This window comes from Podarcis bocagei, assembly GCF_964188305.1.
Source record: "Podarcis bocagei genome assembly, chromosome: 5".
NCBI classification, from domain to species: domain Eukaryota; kingdom Metazoa; phylum Chordata; class Lepidosauria; order Squamata; family Lacertidae; genus Podarcis; species Podarcis bocagei.
This window is the reverse complement of record NC_138129.1, coordinates 8,524,013-8,548,370: the sequence shown is the minus strand read 5'-3', so window position 1 is coordinate 8,548,370 and position 24,358 is coordinate 8,524,013. Positions and strand designations below refer to the sequence as shown.

Below are 24,358 nucleotides of genomic sequence, written 5' to 3'. Positions count from 1 at the left end.
AAGAACTGCAGAGCTCCTAAAGCCAAGAAACCCCACCCCTTTCAGCCAAAAGGGGAAAAGAAGGGGAAATGTGAATGCACATGGTTACTGCAAGAAAGGAACTTAGCTGTCCAGAATCGTGAAAATAAACGTAATAAATGGATTTTAGATTCAGGAGCCAGTTCGCATTTTTCATATAAAAAGGACTATTTTAATGAGATTAATGAAATAAATGATGAAGAAGGATCTGAAATTGAGATTGCAGATGGTAACATTGTTAAAGCAAAAGGTGCAGGTTCCATGAGCCTGAAATGCAATATAAACAATGAATGCATTGAGAACACAATCTCTAGAGTTTTGTACGTTCCAGAGCTGAGCTGCAATTTAATCAGCGTGTCCACTTTGGACAAGAAAGGTTTCCAGGTCACATTTGGAAATGGAGAATGTAAAGTGACTAGAAATGGCAAAGTGTTTGCTCAAGCAAAGCTAATAAATGGTGTATATGAGCTTGATCTTTCAGAGAACCAGTCTGCAAAAGTGGCACATTCCAGCCAGAAGGATGAAGCAGATCTAGACTTATGGCACAGAAGGCTAGGACACAGGGACGCCAGCCTCATTCTGGATCTACAGAAAAGAAATCTTGTAAGAGGTTTGCAGGTAAAGCAGAGCAACAAAGCTCCAGCAAAGTGCATAAGCTGTATTACTGAGAAGGCTGTAAAACCTTCATTTCCACGTTGTGCAGAACAAAGAAGCAACAAAGTGCTTGACATAGTGCACACTGACATATGTGGACCCATGAATGTTCCCTCACTGGGAAAGAATAGATATATTTTAATATTTCTGGATGACTTTTCAAGATTTTGTGTTGTATATTTCCTCAAAGAGAGGAGTGAGACAGTGGACAAGCTCCAGGAATACATTGCCATGGTCAAGAATAAATTCCAGAGAGCTCCAGCTGTGTTAATGAGTGACAATGGAGGTGAGTACTGCTCAAATGAAATGCAGGCTCTCCTGGCCAAGGAAGGAATTGCACACGTAACCACAATTCCTTACACACCACAGCAGAATGCCATAGCTGAGAGAAAGTTTAGGTCCATTATGGACATGACAAGGTGCATGCTAAAGGATGCACGTTTGCCACAAAAGCTGTGGGCCGAAGGAGTGTACACGTCGGTCTATTTGCAGAATAGACTGCCAACTAAAGGTGCAGAGCGCACACCATTTGAACTTTGGCATGGGAAAGCTCCCAATCTGTCGCACATACGTGTGTTTGGAAGTCCGTGTTACTTCCACGTGCCCAAGGAACACAGACACAAGCTTGACTCCAGGGCAAAAGCAGGTATCCTTGTGGGATACGCCTCTGGAGGCAAAGGATACAGAATTATGGACTTACAAACTGGTAAGACTAATGCATACCATGCGGTTTATTTTGATGAATATGGAAAAGTAGACACTAAGAACACTGTTGTGGATTCTTCAGATGAGTCAGAAAGGACTCAAGAGTTTGTATATTTCCCTTTTGAGACCCCACAAAGTAATTATCTGCCTTCGAGTGTTACAGCGCCCCCTACAGGCGACGCACCAGAAGACGCAGAGGACCAGAACCCTGGCGGCACCAGAGACGAAGATGAGGACTCAGATGGGGACATGCCTGCGTTGGAGGAGGATGAGGAAGCTGATGCGGTCGCACAACCAGAGGTCAGGATCTCATCCAGAACCAACAAAGGTGTCCCACCAGTACGGTTGTCCTACTTTGCAGGGTCGGCGTTTCCGCAGGAACCTTCCACTTGGGAAGAGATACAGGAGATGCCAGCTGCAGAAGCCAGTCTCTGGAGGAAGGCCGCGCAGGAGGAGATGGATGCACTGCATCAGAACAAGACCTGGACACTCACTGAGCTGCCTCCCGGTAAGAAGGCCATTGGCAGTAAATGGGTTTTCAAGGTTAAGAAGGGGTCAGAAGGAGAAGTGCAGCGCTACAAAGCTAGACTTGTGGCACAGGGATTTTCACAGCGTTTTGGTGAAGACTATGATGAAGTTTTTGCACCAACTGTGAGGTACAGCAGCGTAAGAATGCTTTTAAGCATTGCAGCCTCCAAGAAAATGAGGGTGAAACACATAGACATTGCTACCGCTTTTCTACATGGGCAGATTTCAGAAGAAATTTACATGAAGCAGCCCAAGGGTTTTATAAAACCACATGAGGCACATCTAGTGTGCAAACTGCAGAAAGGACTTTATGGACTTAAACAGGCTGCCAGAGCCTGGAACCAGAAGTTGCATAAAATGCTGACGCAACTTGGGTACAAGCAAGGCGACGCTGACAAGTGCTTGTACAGTAAGTCAAATAATGGACAATTCTCATATATCCTAGCATTTGTTGATGACCTGATTATTGCCACAGCAAGTGAGAAAGACTATACACAGATAGTAAAACACCTTAGCAAGGAGGTGGAGGTCAAGGAGCTAGGAGATGTCCAGTACTACCTCGGGATCCAGGTGGAAAGAGAAGAGGACGGATCATTTCTTCTCAGCCAAAGACAGAAGATCCACGAGCTAGTTGAGCACATGCAGATGCAAGACGCACATCCAGTTGCTACACCGATGGCTACTGACTTCCTGAAGAATCAGCAGGATTCGAAGCAGTTGCCAGACAACAATGACTTCAGGTCGGTGATTGGTAAACTTTTGTATTTAGTTACCACATGTAGACCTGACTTAGCCAATGCTGTGGGGATTCTTAGCAGAAAAGTGAATTCTCCCACTGAGCATGATTGGGCAGGTGTAAAGAGGGTGGTGCGATATTTGAAGTGTACCATGAATTGTAAATTAAGGTTACCAGCTGTCAGAGACCCTAAGTTGGTTGGGTATACTGATGCTGATTGGGCTGGGGATAATGCTGATTATAAATCAACAAGTGGTCATGTTTTCATGTTTGGGGATGGACCTGTTTCATGGGGCAGTTATAAACAGAGCTGTGTAGCATTATCTTCCACAGAATCAGAATACGTTGCAGCAACAGAAGCCTGCAGAGAGATCGCCTGGCTTGATCAACTCATAAAGGACTTTGGGTTGGTGAGAAAAGGGCCTGTCAGCTTGCTAGAGGATAATCAAAGTTGCCTGAAGCTGACGCAGAGTGAGAAGTTCCTGGCCAGAACAAAACACATTGGGGTTAAATACCACTACATACGCCAGATGATCCAGGATGGACTTGTGGAGCTATCCTACTGCAGCACCCAAGAGATGACTGCTGACATCCTGACGAAACCCCTACCAAGAGAGAGTTTCCAGAATCTACGTGTCAAGCTGGGACTCTGGGTGGTTGAATAAAGTTGTTTATGTTTTGTATATGTTGTATTGCCTGAGAAGGGGTATGTGGGATGTAAACACAGGAGCAGTCAATGACAACATTCCTAGAGTGTACATGTTAGAAACATGGAGAGGGATGTCTGTCCAGCAAGCAGGTAAACTTCCTGGGGACGGACTTCCTCCACATGTGACCAGAGGTGGGTGTGGCCTCACCTGTGCAGGTAATGACAAAAAGCACAGGGCAGGCAGCCATCTCTCTCTCTCTGCCATCACCTTTCGAAGAAGCAGGATGCCCTCTTGGCTCTCAGCCAAGAGAGGAGAGGCCTATCTTCCTATAAGATAGATTCTAAGTGTATTTTACCTTTTTTAAGCCTGTCTGCCATCTGGGATCATACTGTGAACAGATCGTGAGTAAACTCTTTTATACTTTTATAAAGACTGTGTTGTGTCTTGTATTTTAAGAGGGAACAAAGGGGAAATTACCAGAGTAATTATTATAGAGGTTCTAGCGAACCTGTGCACACGTTACCGTTGCGAACTTAAAGGGGAATGTCTATAAACTCTGCTGATATTTTGGAAACTTGTTAGCACAAGTTGGACAAGGATATAATTAGTCAATATATCCTCTCCTGCACCCCAGAACATTCCAACACTGACAATGTCCCCCCCTGTCCGAACCCCTGGAGAACTGCTGCCGGTCAGTGAAGGCGATGCTGAAGTCAGTGGCTGACAGGACTGACTCTGTCCATGGCAACTTCCTAGGAATATTCCTCTGAAGTTCTTTAGCTGAAGAGGAGCAGGCTAACTTCTGCACCGGATCAACCATCAATTCCTTTCGTTAAGAGGCAATCTGGGAAAGTCCCTGTTTAATATACAACAATGCCAGTGCAAAAGTTCTGAATGTGAGAGGAAGCAGAATTCTTCCCTCTGCAAGAAAGCCATAGGCCAAGGGGATTCCCCCCCCCCCAGTGGACTAGATGACTCCCAGGGTCCCTTCCAGATCTTCCATTCTAGGGGGTCAAATTCAGATTTCCAAGCAGTCCTCTGGTTACGAAATTTTCGGGATATGGCCGGGCCCCCGGAACGGATCCTGTTCATCATCGGAGGTACCACTGTACAGAAGTCCATATAAACCACGTGTCTGAAATAGTACAGGAGAACAATCCTGAAGCCATTCTGATTCTCCCAATGACCTCAAATATTCCTCTGCAGTAAGGGAGGCAATATAAAAACACAAAAATGCAAAAATATATGACATTGCCTTGGTGCCAGGGCCATGAGTCAAGGTGAGGTGACTGCCTCAGGCGGCAGAATCCACAAGGGCAGAAAATCCCAAAGTCGATCTTTTCCCCCGCCCTGTTCCTCCTCAACCACCCCTTCTTCCCATGCCGGATTGTCAATCCTACCAATGTATGTAACTCTTTACAATAGCAAAATCCCTTATTTTCGAGGCTGCTGGTCCCTTATTTTCAAATCTGTAAGTTGACAGCTATGGCCCCGTCCTGTGTGCATGAGCTTTTTACCCTTCACGTGGTTAACTCTCGATATGGATGGGCCGTGGGGAGATTTCACATCTTGGAAGTTGCATCAGAACAGGAAATGACTCTCCATTATCCCTGCAGGAGAGTGCAATCGGATCCAAGACCCAAGTTTTCCATGAGGACGACCAAAAATAACATCAGTTCACTGGGCTGTAATAAGCTTCAGATGCCACTGCAACTGGGTTGTGTTTTTTAAAAATATATTCCAGGCAGAAGTTTAAAAATTGCATCCTTAGTCATTTCTGAGCCAAGCGAAACTCTTGGCAGTCAAAGCAGCAACGAGTCCAGGCAGCTGGCTCTAATCATAAATAGTGATTTAGAGAGGAGAGTGCGAGTCGGGTTTTTCCTACAATCCTGTCCTTGAGCTCAAGTTACTGGGAACAGAATCAGGTTTTGTCAACTGGGATTCCTGATTCCGTTAGCTGGAAGGAACTAATCCATGCTGTTTCGGGATGCAAACACATAGGAATTGCTTCCCGTTATATTTTTCAGTGTACACCGAAGATGTTTCAAAGCACACTATAAGTGAGTGTTGAAGGATACTTGGGGTGACCTTAAGGACTCCAGTTCAGATGGAGATTTGCTTCCTTTCAGCCTGGCCCCATTCATCTGTTAATTGGAGAGTAGTTAAGGGTGCTGGAAATTATAGCACTGGGGGGAGACAACGGCAGTTCCCAGGTTTCTCTGCGGGAAGCCATGTGTTTTAAATGTATGGAATGGGTGTGACCTAGCTTGGTGTAAAGAAAAGGTAAAACAAGGGAGGTAAAAATAAACCCAACCTATACAAGTGAGAGGGACGCGGGTGGCGCTGTGGGCTAAACCACAAAGCCTAGGACTTGCCAATCAGAAGGTCGGCGGTTCGAATCCCCGCGACGGGGTGAGCTCCCGTTGCTTGGTCCCTGCTCCTGCCAACCTAGCACTTCAAAAGCACATCAAAGTGCAAGTAGATAAATAGGTACCGCTCTGGCGGGAAGGTAAACGGCATTTCCATGCGCTGCTCTGGTTTGCCAGAAGCGGCTTATTCATGCTGGCCACGTGACCCAGAAGCTGTTTGCCGGCTCCCTCGGCCAATAAAGCGTGTTACGGTAAAATCTGGGTGCGGGGCCACTCTGCCACCCTGCTCGTCGGACGAGGTCCGCGGGTCCCTGCGGAAGAAAATGAGCTCAGCCAGAGACAGGAGCAAACTGCAGAAGATCCAAGTTTATTGCGCAACAGGTTCAAGATGAGATTGAACCCCGAGAAAGGGGCGACATGAGTTTTTGAAACTTCCCTCCATGTCCCAGAATACAGTGCAAAATACATCATAGTTACATCATGAATACATTAGAGAGAGGTTGGGTTACACAGGTTACATCATGAATATTTTAAGGAGAGGTTGGGTTACACAGATTAACATATGGAGGAGGGAGGGGGAATATGCAGAGCTGGAGATATGCACAGATAAGCGCTTCCTGAGTACCGGTGATGAGAAGACAATAGTCCAAGTATGGAAAGTCTGCCACCTGGCATTGCCCGGAGGAAAGGTTGGGCAGAGTGATTTGACTGGATTAGGGTCTTTCTGAGTACGTGACTCCTCGCTCGAGGGATTATGGAGGCAGAGAAGGTGTCATGGAGTCCTGAAGAAACTGAGTCGATCGACACCAAAACCAAGGAAATCGGAGCTGCGGTTGATTTTATACGAATTTTAGAAGTTTTAGTCCGTTTCAGTCCATTCTTATATTAATAATTGAAGTTGGAAACAAAATAGATACATTGTTGCAAGATTTGACACTTTTATGGGTTCACGAGTTTCGATTCCATTGTTCTCCCAGCGGAGAGCCATCAGCAGCTTGTCAAGAGGTTAAATGAGGCGTGCAGGAGCTCGCTGAGCTAGCTCTGCAAGGCGAATGCATGGTTCTGATTGGGTAGAACGCAGCCATTGAAACGAATGGGGAATACAGTTTGATACGGTCAACCCACGATAAGGAGGGAGCGAGAGAGAGGCTTAAGAGAAAGAGGCTTAAGAGTTTGGGTTTATTTCGCCCGTGTGGAAAAGGGAAAGGCACTTTAATTTGGGGGCTTGGGTAGGGTGTGGTGCTTGTGCAACGGTGTGGGGCTGAGGGGTGAATGTAGGGCTGGGTTCCCCTGAGGTCATCGCCTCGGACCCTCTGGCGGAAGAGTGAAGGAAGGCACACCCCCCTTTCCGTATCAAGCGAGATGAGCGCCGCAACCCCAGAGTCGGCCACGACTGGACCTAATGGTCAGGGGTCCCTTTACCTTTTATACAAGTGAGAAGAAACTGCATAAAGTTGAAATTTTATATTTCAGAAATCTTTTTTTTTTGTTTTGTTTTGTTTATAGAAAAGTTTGAATAGTTTTTAAACGTCCCTTTATTGTCACTAAAATCAAACCAGGATTTCAATTTGAACGTATTTGTCCTCCAATGTAAAGTCTTCTTCTTCTTCTCTGGCGATCCCTGGTAGCCGAGTAAGATTGTCTTCCATAAACACAGTTTTAACAATGAGTCTGTAAGTGACTGTGGAGGCCAATTCTGGATCCACATGTCCTTCCACAGTGGGGGCATGGGTTTCTGGGTGGGAGTTGATCACAGTGAGGGTTTGCCAAGCGTGCCTTCCTCTTAGCACGTTTCCCCCTTGTGTCCTGAGTTTGAGTGTCTTCAAAGCCCCATGACACCTTTGGTAAAGGCTGTTCTCCAGTTGGAGCGCTCGCAGGCCAGTATTTCCCAGTGTTTATACTACTTTTTTTTTTAAGATTTGCCTTGAGAGAGTCTTTAAACCTCTTTTGTTGACCACCAGCATTACATTTTCTGTTCGGAAAAGGGTAGGTAGAGGAACTACAATAAGCCAGAAAACCAGGAAAGAAGCCACAACCGTCAAGAGAAAATATATTCTGAACAAAGTCACAAGGCTGGCCTTTGGGAAGAGCAGCGGTTCCTGCAATTATAGGGCTGGTCTTGTTTGAACAGCGCAGGGTGCCTTGTGCATTATGATACCAGCAGGATGTTGGTACCAACCGTCCGACCTTGGTTTAAACCCTTAATGCATTTTTGTAACCTCGCTCACTAATCTTCAGGACAACAGCAGTTCAGATAGGGAAGGGCTGGCAAACAACACTTGATAAGCCCCAAGGGAATGTTACACAAGCCCACGAACACAGAGGCAGGCCCACCTTGGAAAGCAGGAGAGAAGATGAGCGTCAATAAATGAGCCACGACTGGACCAAGGAAGATAGTAAGACCTATCTTCAGATACCTGAAGAAGTGCATGCACACGAAAGCTCATACCATGAACTAACTTAGTTGGTCTTTAAGGTGTTACAGGAAGGAATTTTTTTATTTTGACTATGGCAGACCAACACGGCTACCTATCTGTAATAATAATAATAATAATAATAATAATAATAATAATAATAATAATAATAATTTATTTGTACCCCGCCCAAAAGAGGTTTAAAGACTCTGGGCGGCTTCCAACAAAGATTAAAAATACATTAAAACGTCACACACTAAAAACTTCCCTGAGTCTTCAGATGTCTGGTAGTTGTTTATCTCTTTGACATCTGGTGGGAGGGCGTTCCACAGGGTGGGCGCCACTACTGAGAAGGCCCTCTGTCTGGTTCCCTGTAGCTTTGCTTCTCGCAGGGAGGGAACCGCCAGAAGGCCCTCGGAGCTGGACCTCAGTGTCTAGGCTGAACGATGGGGGGTGGAGACGCTCCTTCAGGTATACTGGACCGAGGCCGTTTAGGGCTTTAAAGGTCAGCACCAACACTTTGAATTGGTGTATCTGTAGAGTTTAGGGTTGGGTTCCATTGTGTGTGTGTGGTGGCAGATTTCTCCATGCTCAGATCCCAGGATGAATTCCACCATCACGTAACAGTTAAAACACATGGCTTTCCCCCCAAAAACCCTGGGACTGTAGTTTGGTGCAGGAGCTTAGAACTGGAGCTCAGTTGGGCACACAAACTACAGTTCTCAAGATTCTTTGGGGGAGGCTATGACTGGTAAATTGATAGGGTTTTCTACCTTGCAAGGAACTTGGAATTGCAGAGTTGGAAGGGTCCCAGTGGTCATCTAGTCCAACTCTCTGCAGTGCAGGAATCCTAGCTAAGAAACTTGTTCTGTGTGAGGGACGTTGGCTCAGGTGAGCTTGCAGGTACAGTCCAGACCTCAGTGAATAGGAGTATGCTGCATCAATAGGAGTATAGTATCTAGATCAAGGGAAGTAATAGTACCGCTGTATTCTGCTCTGGTCAGACCTCACCTGGAGTACTGTGTCCAGTTCTGGGCACCACAATTCAAGAAGGACACTGACAAACTGGAACGTGTCCAGAGGAGGGCAACCAAAATGGTCAAAGGCCTGGAAACGATGCCTTATGAGGAACGGCTAAGGGAGCTGGGCATGTTTAGCCTGGAGAAGAGGAGGTTAAGGGGTGATATGATAGCCATGTTCAAATATATAAAAGGATGTCACATAGAGGAGGGAGAAAGGTTGTTTTCTGCTGCTCCAGAGAAGCGGACACGGAGCAATGGAGCCAAACTACAAGAAAGAAGATTCCACCTAAACATTAGGAAGAACTTCCTGACGGGAAGAGCTGTTCGACAGTGGAATTTGCTGCCAAGGAGTGTGGTGGAGTCTCCTACTTTGGAGGTCTTTAAGCAGAGGCTTGACAACCATATGTCAGGAGTGCTCTGATGGTGTTTCCTGCTTGGCAGGGGGTTGGACTCGATGGCCCTTGTGGTCTCTTCCAACTCTATGATTCTATGATTCTATGAATAGTAGTTCGTAACTCTGACGGAGATATGCCCTGGCACATTTTTTAACTACTATGAAGGAGCATCTCCACCCCCATCGTTCTGCCCGGACACTGAGGTCCAGCTCTGAGGGCCTTCTGGAGGTTCCCTCCCTGTGAGAAGTGAGGTTACAGGGAACCTGGCAGAGGGCCTTCTCAATAGTGGCGCCCGCCCTGTGGAACGCCCTCCCATCAGATGTCAAGGAAACAAACAACTATCTGACTTTTAGAAGACATCTGAAGGCAGCCCTGTTTTGGGACGTTTTTAACGTTTGATGTTTTCCTGTGTTTGATGTTTCAATTCATTGGAAGCTGCTCAGAATGCTTGGGGCAACCCAGGACTCAGCTACATTAGTAAAGAAAAAGCGTTTTAAATGTGTTATAACACCAGGGACTCAGCTATATAGCTGCAAATAAAATATTTTAAGAGTGTTTTAAGTGCAATATACAATGTGGCACTAGATGGCAATGGTGAGATTAATGGAAAATTCAATGTATTTTTTAAAATGCTTTTTAAAAAGCATTTTCAGAATGTTTTTTTTTTTGTATGTGTATAGATTCTACCCCGATGGCTTTGTGGAGTTCCGACTTTCGGCAATGTGTTTTCCTGAAACTTTTTTTTTTAAAAGATGTGTTCAGATCCAGCCCCAGTCAGATGGGTTGAGTACAAATTATATTTTTATTTTTATTAATCTTAGGCAGACATCCCTGGGCGATGGAGGGTGTCTTCAGTTCTTGGAATGAGCAGAACCACAATCTATACCCAATCATAGTGGGTTAAGCATAACTCGGAGCAGTCTCTAGGGGAAACTGACACATCAACAGCCTTGGTGTTTGTTTTTAAAGAACAAAGCACTCCAAACCATTATTTACCAAAGCTGTAACTCCCATCAGCAGTTTCCAAGGTGCTATCAAGTACTTGTTTGATGTGTTGCGTAACTGAATTTTACCCAAGCTGACTTGGCTGCCTCCCGTCCATTTAGACATCTCCGAACTATTTTTGCAAACAGGTTGCTCAAAGGGGGAACCATCTCCTGGTAGCTGCATAGCATTGGTCTTGTTTTAGCTGCAGGGCATTGGCTGACGTGCCTTCAGGGTGTCGCTATTTTGTGCGAGGAATTCAAGCGGGTACCAGGAAATTTAGGTTGGCGTAGCTGACGTGGGAGAAAGCACTCTGACGCCCCTAGCAGAACAAATCCACCTTTTAAAAAATGGCAACACTCTTCCTGGGCCACGACCTTCAACAGGAACTCTTGAATCCCTTCTGAAGAGGTACCAGCCCAGACACAATAACAATGAGACCTGGGTGCGAGTGTGCTATCTTTAACCAGTTGAATGCTGGTTAAGATGTATAATAATAACAAATTTTATTTGTATCCCGCCCTCCCCAGCTGAAGCCGGGCTCAGGGCGGCTAACAACAATAAAATAGTACAACATTCTAAAATCATTTCATTATAAAATCAATTCAACTCAAATTGCTGGCAACCATTAGGCTAAAGTTCTGTGAAGATTGCCAAAGGAGGGAGTCAGGCTGTGCCCTGACCAAAGGCCTGGTGGAACAGCTCTGTCTTGCAGGCCCTGCGGAAAGATGTCAAGTCCCGCAGGGCCCTAGTCTCTTGTGACAGAGCGTTCCACCAGATCGGGGCCACAGCCAAAAAAGCCCTGGCTCCAGTTGAGGCCAGCCTAACCTCTCTGTGGCCCGGGATCTCCAAGATGTTTTTGTTTGAAGACCGTAAGGTCCTCCGTGGGACGTACCAGGAGACGCGGTCCCATAGGTACGAGGGTCCTAGGCCGCCAAGGGCTTTAAAGGTTAAAACCAGCACCTTAAACCTGATCCTGTACTCCACCGGGTGCCAGTGCAGCTGGTATAGCACCGGGTGAATGTGATCCCGTGGCGAAGACCCCGTAAGGAGCCTCGCCGCGGCATTCTGCATCCGCTGGAGTTTCTGGGTCAGTCTCAAGGGCAGCCCCACGTAGAGCGAGTTACAATAATCCAGTCTGGAGGTGACCGTCGCGTGGATCACAGTGACTGAACATTCCTTATTGCCTGTTTTTCCAACACTGAGCAGGGAACTCTGTGGTTCTTTTCTCTCTCCCGGCCTGAACCTAAACTGAAGTTATTTTTAGTTCTAATGTTTTCGCAAGCGCCGTTAGGAGCCAAGAACAGGGAAATGCAGAGCTCTAGAGAACTTCTCCAAAGTTCATAAAAACAAGTGGGAGGGAAGAGGAATCTGGTTTTCGTCGCTGTCTGCCCAGACCGAGAAGTTGTTCATGCCAAATTCATACTTTCTGCCACATCTGAGGTTATGAATATGCCACAGTGGGGAAAGCGGTACCGGTTGAATAACTGCATGCCACTGTTAAAAGGCATAGGGAAGGAAAGGAGGAGTAAACTGGCACGACAGACCACATAACAAGGGCGATAACAGGAATTTTTAGGGGGAAAGCTTTCAAGAGTCTTCTTTAAAAATAAAAAAAAACAATATTAAAAAGTTAAATATTTGATGCAGTTTGAAAAAACAGAAACTTTCCAAAATATGGGTGCCAACTGTCCAATAAGTAGTCTGGTCTGTGCCTCTGCCTCTAACTCCTTGAACTATTGGCTGACAGTGATGGAGACTGTAGCCCAAAACATCTGGAAAGCATCAAACTGGTAATTTAAAACCTGTTGGCATCCAGTGTGCCAGTTCACCAGGTTCCTCAGTCATTTTCAGAGCCTTCCATGCCATCGGTGCAAAACATTATCAGTAACTAACTAAGATCTAGGCAGCTCAATCCTGCCCACTGCTCCTCAAATCCCCGAGGGAACTTGAGCGAATCATCTTTTAAAATCAACCTTTTAAAAATATTTTGCGACAAGAGCTAACTTGTGCCAGCAGTCTGCATCAGCTGTGTTGTTCTCGATACCTTGGGGACTTTTCTATTCTTACCTAAGGACTATGTTATACAGGAACTTATAACAAGAAGCAGTAAGACCTAGCCACGCGATGGTCACCTCCAGACTGGATTATTGTAACTCGCTCTAGGTGGGACTGCCCTTGAGACTGACCCAGAAACTCCAGCGGGTGCAGAATGCCGCGGCGAGACTCCTTATGGGGTCCTCGCCACGGGATCACATTCACCTGGTGCTATACCAGCTACACTGGCTCCCGGTGGAGTACAGGATCAGGTTTAAGGTGCTGGTTTTAACCTTCAAAGCCCTATACGGCCTAGGACCCTCGTACCTATGGGACCGCCTCTCCTGGTATGCCCCACGGAGAACCTTACGGTCTGCAAACAAGAACATTTTGGAGATCCCAGGCCACAGGGAGATTAGGCTGGCCTCGACCAGAGCCAGGGCTTTTTCGGCTGTGGCCCCAATCTGGTGGAACGCTCTGTCACAAGAGACTAGGGCCCTGCGGGACTTGATATCTTTCCGCAGGGCCTGCAAGACAGAGCTGTTCCACCAGGCCTTTGGCCAAGGCACAGTATGACCCCCTCTTTTGGTAATCCCCATAGAACTCTAGCCCAATGGTTGCCATTAATTTGATTCTGAATTGATTTTAGAATGAATTGATTTTAGAATGTATTTTAATTAATTGATTGTGATTTTATGTAAACTGTGTTACTTTTACTGTTGTTAGTTGCTCTGAGCCCGGCTTCGGCTGGGGAGGATATAAATAATTTTTTAAAAAAATTATTATTATTATTAAGAAAAGTTAAGAAAAGATGAAATGCAATAACATTGGAATGAGCCCCATAGGTTATACACCGTACATATGAACTGTATACGTTGAACAGACTGGACTAGACCTTTACAATAGGAAATAACCGGTAAAATTTGTATGTTGTGTATTGTGACAACTGTATTTGTGTAGCAAGGTATTGAACTTGTTTTGATTTTGATTTAGCCGAGATTCCTGTAGTGCAGGGCATTGGACTAGAGGACCCTTCGAACTCTTACGATTCTGCGAACAAGTTTTGGACACTGATAAGTGATGGAGTTTCAGGCTGTGGCTCATTCACCTTGGTTGCTACGGCAGCAGGGGAGGCTGCCATAGCGATTGTTATGAAAACTGTCCCTCTGAGCCTCCCAGGAAAGTGTTGCCTGAAATGAACTCTTGGCTTGGCTGACAGACAATGCAATTACGCAAGCTGAAATTTGCCCTTAAAACGCCTCTTTGAAAATGGATCTCCCGTTCCTTTTCTTTTTGCCCCCGCAGCACTTATTTGCTGCTGAATCCAGGCAAAGCAAAGCAAAGCAGATCCCCAAAATATTGTTGCTTCTGGATAAGCTTGTGCCGCATGAAATAATAATTAGAGTGTTAGCTCCAGAGGGAGCTAACACTCAGGGCAGCTAACACCAATAAAATCACAGTAAAAACATAATAGGGGAAAAAGAAGGGTGGGGGGACAAAAAAACCCCAATTTAAAATACAGGTCAAAATGCAATTTAAAATGCAGCCTCATTTTAAAATAGCCAATAGATCAAGACCATAAGGGGAAGGAAACATAAGGGTCAGACTGAGTCCAAACCAAAGGCTAGGTGGAACACCTCTGTCTTACAGGCGCTGCAGAAAGATGCAAAGTCCCGCTGGACCCTAGTCTCTTGTGACAGAGCATTCCACCAAGTCGGGGCCAGGACTGAGAAGGCCCTGGCCCTAGTTGAGACCAATCTAACCACCTCCAAAATGTTTGTGGACCTTCAGTTCCACCGCGGGGCACACTAGGAGAGGCGGTCCCGTAGGTACTTGGGGTCCTAGGCTTTAAAGGCTTTAAAGGTCAAAACCAGCACCTTAAACCTGACCCTGTACTCCACCGGGAGCAAGTGCAGCTGGTAAAGCACTGGGTGAATGTGATCCCACGGCAAGGACCCCGTAAGGAGTCTCGCAGCGGCATTCTGCACCCGCTGGAGTTTCTGGGTCAGCATGTCACATAGAGGAGGGAGAAAGGTTGTTTTCTGCTGCTCCAGAGAAGCGGACACAGAACAATGGATCCAAACTACAAGAAAGAAGATTCCACCTAAACATTAGGAAGAACTTCCTGACAGTAAGAGCTGTTCGACAGTGGAATTTGCTGCCAAGGAGTGTGGTGGAGTCTCCTACTTTGGAGGTCTTTAAGCAGAGGCTTGACAACCATATGTCAGGAGTGATCTGATGGTGTTTCCTGCTTGGCAGGGGGTTGGACTCGATGGCCCTTGTGGTCTATTCCAACTCTATGATTCTATGATTCAAGAGCAGCCTCGCGTAGAGCGAGTTACAATAATCAAGCCTGGCGGTGACCGCCGCATGGATCACTTGGCCAGTTGCTGCTATTATTATTATTATTATTATTATTATTATTATTATTATTATTATTATTATTACTCCTGTTCATTCTTTTGTAAAGCGCTTTGAGGGTGTGGGTTTTAAAAAAAACACAATCAAGTGGCGCACACAAATTTTAGGAAATAAATAAATAAATTTGCAGCATCACTGCATTTTTAAATAAATAAATAAAACGACTGAAAACTAAATTCTCGGACTGATCACCCATCCCATCGCTGGATTTAGACTATTGTCTTACGTGTGGCCGTGCCCCCTCCCCACTTTAGATGACGAGGATGAGGATTTATTTATTTCATACCTACCCTTATTAACCCTAAGATGCCTGGGTTAGGTTGCAACAATTGGAACTTCAGTATTGAAAGCAGTGTGAAAGAAGCTACAATCACAGAAACAGGGAGAGCCCTGGAAACGTACCTCTCTTGCACTGTGGGGGGGGGGGTGGACTAGAACTTAGATGACCCTGGGTATCCCTTGCAGCTCTACAATTCTATGATTCTATGTGTCATTCCAGAGGGCTGGAGGTGCAGGAACACTAAAAGCCTGGTTTTCTAAAAGCTAAGCTAAGCACAGTCCTCTTAGCAGTGCCCCATTTGAGGAATGGAATTGCATGGCTATATGGGGAAGGTGCCGGCCCCCTCACCCATGATTGTGGTTGCTTTCTGCTGCTCCTTCCATAAAGTATGCCTTTATTTCACCATTTATGCTGCTTGGGTTTTGTTGATCTGGATTTTTAACCGTTTTAACAGTGATGTTGTCGGCTGCCTCGCAATATATATATTTTATTTTAGGAAAGGGAGGGTATAAAATCTTTGAAACGAAATCACTGCAAACAGGTCAAAACATTAGCAGGATTTTAAATACACTTGTAATGTAACAGAACGTATAGATAACTTAGAAAGATGAAAAATTGGAGAAGTACAGTGGTACCTCGGATTAAGTACTTAATTCGTTCTGGAGGTCCGTTCTTAACCTGAAACTGTTTGTAACCTGAAGCACCACTTTAGCTAATGGGGCCTCCCGCTGGCGCCACGCCGCCGGAGCACGATTTCTGTTCTCATCCTGAAGCAAAGTTCTTAACCTGAGGTACTATTTCTGGGTTAGCGGAGTCTGTAACCTGAAGCGTATGTAACCCAAGGTACCACTGTATTGATATGCAGTTGAAAATAGAAACAAAAGGACCCATGGAAGGGATGGAGGGAAGTCAGGAAATTCAGAGTAATCTCTATATTTTGAATTTGTACTTTTTTAATGTATGTTTGTTTTCTTATTTTCTTTTTCTTTCTCTCTTTTTGAAAATCAAATAAATAAATAAATAACATCTATCTATCATCTTTCATCTATCTATCTATCTATCTATCTATCTATCTATCTATCTACCGTATCTATCTCTCTATCTATCATCTATCTATTTTGGAAATGAGCAAGGAAACTACAGCAGACCAGAACGACTTCTTTGTAAAATCCAAAACCTATATGCCTCTGCTCAGGCTTAATTGCAGGATGGGAGAATTCATCCAAGTCCCTCCCTCTCTCCTCCTCCTTCCAGGGATGAATGCCACAGAAGTCTTTCAGCCGTTCTGTTTACCTGATGCCAGGCAGCAGACATGAAACTCACAAAGCCTGCCTGGCAAGCTGCTAAAGCTTGCATTAAGAAGGGAGGGGTTCAGATCTGCCTGGCAACTGGGGCAAAGCTGCTTCTGAACACCTGGGCTTCTCCTTTCACGAGGGCAGAGGTCCCTTTGCTCCTTCTCCCAACGCCACTCGAATTATGCTGGCCTGTTTGCCTGCTGCTGAACTAGAGGCGGCAAAAGAGACTTCAAGCTTACAGTGCTATTAAATTTGCTAGTCTCTCTAAGTCTTGTTGTTTTTATCGGTCAAACAGGCAGGTTTTTTGTTTTTGTTTTTGCAAGAGGTATTCAAGCCTCTTGACCAAATTGTGGGAGGCAGTGGAAGACAGGAGTGCCTGGCGTGCTCTGGTCCAGGGGGTCACAAAGAGTCGGACACGACTAAACTGTCAGCATCGCCCTAGAGCCAGTGCACCAACTGGACTCATGCACCTCAACCCCGACTGGGCTAGGCAAGCTGGGAAGCACCGCCAGAGACCTCCTTTCTCACAGGAACAGGTCACAGTGCTGTGGACTCGCAGCTTAGAGCTGAGAGCACCGGATTCACTGTCTCAATAATACAGTCGTTGCGTAGCAGAGTTTTGCAGAGTCTTGCAGAGTATAAACCACTCGGAGAGCAGCTCTGTAGAATATCTTCCTTTTATTCTGTAACTACAACTATGATACAAAACTATATACAGAGCTGAATATTCTAAGCATAAATCAATGCTACACTGAGAGTCTGCAGCTGCACTTAGCAGCAATCTTATCTCTAGAATCTCTAACACTCTCACTTTCTCTGATACACTGACTGTCTCTCACTCACACACTGATATGTTGCTGGGCAGAATAAGTAGATAGGCAGGACACACCTCCTCCTCTCTGGAGAGTCAGCAGAGACCATCAGGAGATCATCAGGAGATTCTTGGGTATGGGAGGGGTGAAATCTCCTCATAAACGACTAAACAACAACAACAACATTCAAGCACATGCCAGGGAATTTATTATTATTATTATTATTAAAATATTTATACTTTTCAGATACAGTGGTACCTCGGGGTACATACGCTTCAGGTTATATACGCTTCAGGTTACAGACTCCGCTAACCCAGAAATAGTACCTCGGGTTAAGAAGAAGAAGAGTTTGGATTTGATATCCCGCTTTATCACTACCCGAAGGAGTCTCAAAGTGGCTAACATTCTCCTTTCCCTTCCTCCCTTACAACAAACACTCTGTGAGGTGAGTGAGGCTGAGAGACTTCAGAGAAGTGTGACTAGCCCAAGGTCACCCAGCAGCTGCATGTGGAGGAGTGGAGACGCAAACCCAGTTCACCAGATTACAAGACTACCACTCTTAACCACTACACCACACTTTGCTTCAGGATGAGAACAGAAAATGTGCAGCGATGGCACAGCGGCAGCAGCAGAAGGCCCCATTAGCTAAAGTGGTGCTTCAGGTTAAGAACAGTTTCAGGTTAAGAACGGACCTCCAGAACGAATTAAGTACTTAAACCGAGGCACCACTGTATATACATTTCAGTGATTTTACCATCATTTTGACATTTTAAAACTTGATGTCCTTCCCCCACGTTCTGCGGTTCCTTACATTTATTTTTATTTGCATGTTTGTTTATTTTCCATTTAAATAATATAGAAAAAAAAAACAACAGCTAAAAAGAAATTAAAATAGATTGAAAACAATCCAAAAACATTGAAAACAAATATTACATACTTATATAATACTCCCTTCCCCACCCGCAGCTTCTCTCCACCACAATTCGACTTCTATAAATCTCTATTTCCACCTTTATCTTTGCATTCTCCAAATGTATCATTCTTTATATTTCTTTTATCTCTTCTCTTTTCCAATTCATAGATATACTTTACATTTTTATTCTAGGCATATTAGCATATCTTTCTTAGAATAATATTTAACATATAATACATTTATTTTTAATATCTTCTGCCTAGCCAAATTCACTTAACTTACTCATTTGTTTATCTACTTTAAATGTATACTCTAATGTAACTGCAGGTTATTACACTAATCCTGCCAGTGTTCTTATCTGCTTTCCATTTATCTGTAAATATTCAACAAACCAATTCCACTCTTTGGTCAATAGTTTGTGACCTTAAAGTGGATTAAAGCTCTCGGTCGCCCTAGTGCAAGAAACCCCCTATTAAAAAAATAATAATTAACATTTTTGTGCTTTGGGGAAGCGCATTGGAAAGGGCAGAACGAACAAACGAATGAGAGAACATGTAAACAACCCGCAAGCAAATCAGAATGATTGCTCACTGTTGTATAACCTCTCTCTGCACCACACCTGCAAACTAACCAGAATGCATACTAAATAAAGCTCAGATGCAGTCTAGCCTTTGTACTTGGTTTGCTGTGTGAGCTGCCGCCCTTTTAGCGCCCTCTGGTGAGGAAAAGGTCTTACAACTGGAAGTCAAATTTGAGAAGCGGGAGGAGAAACCTGCCCCAAGGCGCTTACAATCTGAGGAGCAGCTGTTGAAGGGAGGGTGCAAAACAAGGCAAAGACCATGGGTAGGCAAACTAAGGCCCGGGGCCCGGATCCGGCCCAGTTGCCTTCTAAATCCGGTCCATTGATGGTCCTGGAATCAGCGTGTTTTTACATGAGTAGAATGTGTCGTTTTATTTAAAATGCATCACTGGGTTATTTGTGGGGCCTGCCTGGTGTTTTTACATAAGTAGAATGTGTCCTTTTATGTAAAATGCATCTCTGGGTTATTTGTGGGGCATAGGAATTCATTATTTTTTTTTTCAAAATATAGTCCGGCCCCCCACAAGGTCTGAGGGACAGTGGACTGGCCCCCTGCTGAAAAAGTTTGCTGACCCCTGGCAAAGACTCTTACTTTTTAAACCAACAGTATTATGATACTCTCACTCGTCCTCCTTGCAGCAAGAAGTTCCAGGAGTGTGGCAATTAACCAGGTTTGGTTTTATTTGGAAGGATATCCCTGGAGCCTTAGGGAGTTCATAATATTTCAGTTTATTTACACTTAGACATGTTGAGCATAGATGGTGATATTGCATTAAACACCCCAAGCAGACTTCAAAAGTTCCCAGCTTCACATCAGATCTCCAGGGAGAGGGACTGAGTCAACCTAATGGCACTGAAATACTAGTTTCACATGCGGAGCTCTGGTGTATAGTCCGGGGGGGGGGGGGGCGAACACAATTCCAGGTGTACTCAGCAGGAATTATAGATGCTCATTAACTGTCTGGATCCTTCAGACAGACCCCATTATCCAGCGATGTTTGCTCAGAGGAGAGAGGCAGGTACTTAAGCCTGAGAAGGGTTCCCTGGCCCAGTCCTCAGTGCAAACATTTTGGATGGAGCTGGCTAGTGTCTGTATGGGGTTTATAATGTTTGCTTTAACGGTGGAGTAGAGATCAACAATTCTTCCAGCTGTCTGCTAGGCTAGCATTGACAGAATCATTAACCGAACTGTTCAGCAGCAGATTGCATTCATCTCCCCCAATGGTGCTTCCAGAATTTGATGGGGGGAAGGCGCCAGTTTACCAAGGACACTCTGTTTTTTAAAATGCATGAAGACGACGATTTCAATTACCACCAGCAGCTAATGCAAAACATCTCCAGGTGACTTACATAAGCATGTAAAAAAAGAAAATATCCATGAAACTTAGCAAAAATAATAATAACTATTGTTATAATATAATATAACACAGAAACAGCAATAAACACGAAGGGGCCATATCGAACAAAGTCATTGCAATTTCTGGCCAACTCAGTGGACCCAGGACAAAACTCTGCAGCAGATGCTATAAGTATGGGAAGAATCATAGCTCTGCATCAAAAGGTCCCAGTTTTAATCCCTGATATTAAAAGACACCTACTTCTTGGGAGAAAAGCAATGACAAACCTAGACAGCATCTTAAAAAGCAGAGACATCACCTTGCCAACAAAGGTCCGTATACTTCAAGCTATGGTTTTCCCAGTAGTGATGTATGGAAGTGAGAGCTGGACCATAAAGAAGGCTGATTGCCAAAGAATGGATGCTTTTGAATTATGGTTCTGGAGGAGACTCTTGAGAGTCCCATGGACTGCAAGAAGATCAAACCTATCCATTCTTAAGGAAATCAGCCCTGAGTGCTCACTGGAAGGACAGATCCTGAAGCTGAGGCTCCAATCCTTTGGCCACCTCATGAGAAGAGAAGACTCCCTGGAAAAGACCCTGATGTTGGGAAAGATGGAGGGCACAAGGAGAAGGGGACGACAGAGGACGAGATGGTGGGACAGTGTTCTCGAAGCTACCAGCATGAGTTTGACCCAACTGTGGGAGGCAGTGGAAGACAGGAGTGCCTGGCGTGCTCTGGTCCATGGGGTCACAAAGAGTCGGACATGACTAAACGACTAAACAACAACAAATTTCCAGGCAGGGTGGGGAAAAACTCTAAAGTCCTGTAGACAGGGCTGGATTTAGGTTTGATGAGGCCCTAAGCTACTGAAGGTAATAGGGCCCTTTATACGTCCAGCTGTCCTTTGTCAACAACAAATTGTCGCTATTTTTGTTGTTGAATATATGCTATATGGCAATTTATGTACCTAATAGGTATCTCAAGCCATTTGCTGATGTTGCCGTGCAACCAGTCCATGCAGAATGTAGGCACCCTATATATAGAAATGAGCAAACCAGTGATATTTTAGGGAGCAGGCTAGCAGGCGGGGACCATTACTTACATCGTAGGAGCCTACACAACACAAAACACTGTTGCTGTATGTGGGTTTTATTTTATTTGTTTTTTATCTTATATCTTAGAAATGTAATAATAAAATTTAAGGTCTTATATATATATAATAAATGTTCATAAATGTACCAACGAAGCACGTACATAGATCAGCACAGGAAGACCGACCTGAAACCATTTTGACTCCCAAGCTGACCAAATGTTTCTCTGCAAGGAGGGAGGAGGTGAAAAAAACCTTCCTTGTTACAGTAAGTGGGTAATCACCATTTCAAAGGAATGGCCAGACTACCAGGAAAGGCAATCAGATAAGGCATTATCAGACAACCTGGCAGACAGGAAAAACAACAAAATTCAAATTTCTGTTGTAGACCACCTTTTCTGTGATGTAGGTATGATGTTTGTGGGGGGTGGTCTTGGGTTACACCCCTTCTGTGATGTATGTATGGAGGGGTGGTCTTGAGCTCCAGGGCAGGGAATTTAAAATGTCTATATAAGGGCAGGCACACCTTGGTTCTGGGTCCTCCTCCTTTCCTGTATGTGAGGGGAGCACCCTGTTGCAACAGTTCAATAAAGATCAGGCTTACGAGCTGCTTTGCTTCTCAATATTCTCTGGTTGGCCTCTGTTATTTTCTCCTACCAATAGGGAACCCACGTAAGGACTCTATACGGGCTCTTGGATACTCCATAAGGGGAAAAGGGCAGATTTTGTTTACAACAGGACATCCAGGTGTGTTTTTTCCTTTATTTTTTTGCCCCCCCCCCAAGAGAGTGGTGCCCTAAGCTATAGCTTGTTTAGTTTATACGTAAATCCGGCACTGCCAATCAGTGTAGACAGCATGAGCTAGATTGACAAAGGTTCCTAACTCAGTACAGGACAGTTTCCTATGTTCCAGTTGCTAACTGTCATGGCAAGCTTCAGCTCTGTTGCAGAAAACTCCCCCCCCCCCAATCATTCAGTTTGTACAAACATGACACACACACACACACACACACACACACACACACACGACATGCGCAACGTTTCTGTTATAAATTCATAGTAAATCAACCATACATCGGATTTACACTGGTCTACTTTTATTTTACTCCATGAAGGAAGGACTGTCAAAGGGGGAAGGTTTGATACAGGATGGCCATAATCCCTTAACTGTAGCAGCACATACACAGGAGCCCTACTCAGTTGGCATGACAACCTTGATGGTCTCAGACAGAAGTCCATCAAGGTCACAAAGGACTTGCATATGGGAGTGGATTCAGCACAGAGTGGAACAAAGGACAATGATCAGATCTTCCCTCTGGGGGTAGGAAACTGCAAGCTCCCCTTTGTCTCCTGGAAGTGACTCATGGGGAGGGGGAAAGGAGGAACCAGCCAGGTGACAGGACACTCAGGTTACCACCACAACTCCTCCCTCAACCCCTCCTTTTTGTGATGTGTCAATGATGTAGTCATGATGTAGTTCTAGGGGTGTAGTTTGGGGGATTAGTAACTAATAAAAGTTGGGGTCTTCTTTGTTCTGGGCTTCCATTTTGTTTCACCTGGTGGCAGGTGGGAGTCCTGTCATGACAGGCTTCAATAAAGAACAAGCCTACTGGCTGCTGTTTTGCTCTGGTATTCCTGGCTGGTGTCCTTGTTTTTTTGTCCAAGGGAGCCCTCGGATTTCTCCGTTAACTGCTCCTACATGTCAAGGAACCCAAAGCACTCCTGTATCCAGGTTTTTACTGGTATCTGATCTGCTGTACCATATTAAAACAGAACTCTGCTGTTTATTCTCACTACTTCTTGCAGGGGAATTTGCCCGGTGAGCCATTTCCTGGTGGCTTTTGATAAAGAGCGGCACAAATATTTAGATATCGCTCAGTCCCTTCAAGTCCTCTCCTCTCGTACAGGAAGGGCGTTTACAGTAAAGTTCAAATTCCAGAAGGGCAGCAATGTCTTGTGGCACTTTATAAAAACAAACGGTGACATGGGCTTTGCAAGGTGAAAGTCCACATTGTCAGACGCAGGGCATGTTACCTTCTGGTGAACCCGTTGTACACCCGGAAACGCAAGTTGGTGTGTGCATAAGGGGAGAGGAATGAGGGAATTGTCAACAATGAGACGAAAATACCATGAAGTGCAACAGGCATAGGAAGCCTGTGACAGACTGTGCAAAATGCCTGGTCCAAATTGTCGTGAAATAAAAATAAATAAGGTATTATATATATAATAAATGTTCATAAATGTACCAAGCAAACATGTACATAAATATATAAACCACATGTCTGAAGCAGCACAGGAAAACAGCCCTGAAACCATTTTGACTCCCAACTTGACCAAATGATTTCTCTGCAAGGTCAAGGAAAATAGAAAAGCCTCCCTATTGTCTTTTCCTTCAGAAATCCTGTCTCAAGAGTATGTCTGTGTATGAATAGGGTGAGCCTGTGACCTGGCTCAAGAACTAAGTATTTGCCATTACAAAAGACTGGCCAGGCTCCCCAGGGTATCCAATCAAGTAAGCATTAACAGGTAACCTGCCAGACAGGAGATAAACAATGCGCTCAGATTTCTGTTGTAGACCGCCCTTTCTGTGATGTACGTATGACGTGTCTGGGGGTGGCCTTGGACTCCAGGGCAGGCAAATTAAAATGTCTATATTAGGGTGGGCACACCTTGGTTTGGGGTCCTCCTCCTTTTCCTGCGTGTGAGGGGAGCACCCTGTTGCAGCAGTTCAATAAAGATCAGGCTTACGAGCTGCTTTGCTTCTCAATATTCTCTGGTTGGCTTCTGTTATTTTCTCTGACCGATGGAGAACTTGCAAAGGACTCTATAAGGGCTCTTGTGTCCCCCATAAGGGAATAAGAACAAATTTTCGTTTATTACAGCTGGATGTGCCCAGCGGGGATTTTTAGGTGGAGATTTAAAAATACAACAACTTCAGACCCTGCTGGCAAAGGATGGTCAAATCTGTCAGTTTCTCATTCTTCCACTCTTAGACTCAGTTTTCCACAGTTCAGGGCACATTTTGGCAAAGCAATTTCCCCTATTATAATGCACCCTCGTATGCTATTTTCAAGAATGTGTGCATTCGTATGCACATGTTCCCCTGATATACGCA

General features: G+C 44.9%; 1 long non-coding RNA gene across 1 annotated transcript in view; it reads right to left on the bottom strand.

Moving 5' to 3' along the window:
* The window catches only part of LOC308588460, a 29,102-nt gene extending 13,035 nt beyond the window's left edge, over positions 1 to 16,067 (bottom strand). The window contains exon 1 of the long non-coding RNA XR_014008789.1: positions 15,849 to 16,067. This is a non-coding gene — a long non-coding RNA (uncharacterized lncRNA). The remainder of the gene's footprint in view (positions 1 to 15,848) is intronic.
* Between the last annotated feature and the right edge of the window lie 8,291 nt (positions 16,068 to 24,358).